Below are 2617 nucleotides of genomic sequence, written 5' to 3'. Positions count from 1 at the left end.
ACACAAAAGTTGGGGTGGGGGAAAGAGAAGTTCATTGGATTAGACAAAGGGGAATGAAGGGAAGAAGGAGGGAAAGGAACAGAAAAGACAGGAGAATGCGTTGGACACCATGTTCCTATGTGGATGAGCCACTAGGAATCTCCACGTCTGTACAACCACAGGAATGGGATCCTAATTAGAATAACCTGAACTCTCAGGTGATAATCTGTCAAAATACACTCTACTGTCCTACAGAAGTCTACCCCAGAAATTTCTTTGGTCTTCTGTCCTCATATCATCCCAACTCCAGGAAGCCCTCAGGTACGTATGAGGAACATGGATCAGACCTCACGTCCTCCACCCTACCCATCACACACACACACAAATCCTTCCAGAGGAAATAGGAATACTGTTATTCACCAAAGAGCTGCAAAACCAGACTTTTCAGTGCAAACAGGGAGTTGGGCAAGATTTTCAGGAACTGGGTGCAGCATCAGGACGCCAGGAAACGGTGGGGAAACCCCTTGGTTTCCTCCTTCCCAGGCTGAGCCCAGGATAAAAGAACCTGCTCCAGGCTTCTCCACTGCCTCCTGGATCCCTGAGGACAGAGCAGCCGGGAGAGCAGCAGGTGAGTGGGAGCCGGCGCTGGGAGGGAGAGAGCCTCACAGGACCAGCAACAGGGTCCCAATGGGCGTGATGAGGAGGCAGGGTAGAGCCTGGGGTTGGGTGGGATGGAGAAGGGACAGAAAGATCCTCAGAGTCAGTAAGATGAACAGAGGCACAGGACAGAGAAGGAAATCAGGACCAAGGGGGTCAGGCAGCAAGCAGGGAGAGAGAGGAGGAGGAGACACATCCAAAGTCAGCTGTAGTCCAAAGGCCTTGGCAAACCTAAGTCAGCCCCAGGCCACTTGCCACCAGTGTGTATGACACCAAAGTTTCACTGGGACACGGCCCTCGTGTGGGTTTAGGTACTTTCTGTAACTGCTTTTCTCGACAATGACAGACGGGAGGAATTCTTACACACATTGGGCTGCACGCCTACATGTCCCCTCTCTGGCCCTTGACAATAAATGTTGGCTGGCCACTGTCCTAAACCTAACGTGCCCTTTGAGATGGAGGAGGTTAAGGACGCAGTGGAAGAGGACAAAATGCCGGGCCACTCAGTGGACGTTGGTGAAGCTGAGGCGTGAAGCAGCTTGTCCATCACGTTGAGTGTTTCTCACTCAGTGACTAAGCTCGGGACCCAAGATAAAGCCTAATGAAACCCAGCGCTTAGGATTTGGGGTGCCCCACTGGGGCTCCCTACTGACGCAGGTGTGCTCCTGGATTCTAGTGCTCACTGCGGGCCACCCCAGGGAGGCTGGTTGTCCCTGAAGGAGCAGGATCAAGTGGCAAAGTGGTGGGAGACACGAAAGGCCTGGGGAGTCACCAGAAGGCCTCTGAGTCAGGAGAGGAGACGACTTAGTGGAGAACAGGGGGTACAGCCACCCGAAAAGGGAAAATTACGACCCAGCCTCCCTCCAAGTTGGCTCTGCCTCCACAGGTGGTTAAATGTCACCGTGTCCTGCTGTCCCCAGCCCCCTTCTCCTGAAGCCAACATTTCCAAAGACATTCTCCCTTTTATCTCAAGGCCCACCTTCCAGAACTTTCCACATTTCTTATTTCCCTGGTTCCTTGGAGTGTGAGAAATGTTCATTTAAAGAAGAGCACACAGTCCAGGCAGAGTCTCCTGGGAGGGGAGGCCGAGGAGACACTGGCCACCTGTGGGCAGAGCCACCAAACTTCCCGTGGTTGGCGGCTGAGGCCCAGGGAGGTCCCTGTAGGGGACAGTCTTAGGAACAAGGGCAACGTGTCTCCATTGATATTTTAAGGGTGAGGGGAGAGGAGGCTTCTCCCTTGTGGTCACTTGGGGATCGCTTCCTTCCCTAGTGCAGTCTCAGTCTAAAGTGCCTCTTCTTTCTTTCAGTTCACCTTCAACTTTGGAGAAATGTCCTATCAACAGCAGCAACAGTGCAAAGTCCCCTGCCAGCCTCCTCCCCAGGTCCCAGAGCCCTGTCCTCCCCAGGTCCCAGAGCCCTGTCCTCCCAAAGTCCCTGAGCCCTGTCCTCCACCCTGCAGCCAGCAGAAGTGCCCCCCTGTCCAGTGCCCTCCATGCCAGCAGGACTATCCCCCAAAGTAGAAGTAGCCTCAGGAGCCAGCCCTCTCACCTGGACATGCAGACCCTGCCCACTGCCCACCTCCTCCAGCTTCTTTCCAGCAACTACAAGGATCACCTAGAAGAAGCTTCCAGTTCAGAACCAAGAAGAAAGTCAACTGGATTTTCCTCCCCAGATCCATGCCTCCTTCCACCTCCTCTTCCAGGAGGCGGCAGGGTTACACAGGAGGGTCACCTTCTCCGGCCTGTGAGCCGTGGTTCAAATATGCCATTATATTCACTGTGACCTCCTCCACCACCCAGCCTCCTGCTGATGCTGTGGATCACGGTAAGAACTCAGAACTCGCTCCTCTCTCCACCTCCTCGGGATTCAACAACCTCATCAAGGTTTCCTGGAGCAAGGAGGACTTGAAAATGAACACAAGGAACTGTTTAAATCCATGGGAAAAGGCCTAGAGCCTCACAGCCCAGCTCCACGCCCTG

The 2617-nt window shown here is 53.9% G+C and overlaps 1 long non-coding RNA gene across 1 annotated transcript; it reads left to right on the top strand.

Moving 5' to 3' along the window:
- The first annotated feature begins 522 nt into the window (after positions 1-522).
- On the top strand, positions 523-2158 carry LOC144367812 (uncharacterized). Its single transcript, XR_013427296.1, has 2 exons — positions 523-607; positions 1946-2158. It is a non-coding gene; the product is annotated as an uncharacterized LOC144367812 (long non-coding RNA).
- The last annotated feature ends 459 nt before the right edge of the window (positions 2159-2617 follow it).

This window comes from Ictidomys tridecemlineatus, chromosome 11, assembly GCF_052094955.1.
Source record: "Ictidomys tridecemlineatus isolate mIctTri1 chromosome 11, mIctTri1.hap1, whole genome shotgun sequence".
Lineage (NCBI taxonomy): Eukaryota > Metazoa > Chordata > Mammalia > Rodentia > Sciuridae > Ictidomys > Ictidomys tridecemlineatus.
Note: the sequence above shows the minus strand (reverse complement) of the source record. Positions and strands in the feature narration are given on the sequence as shown.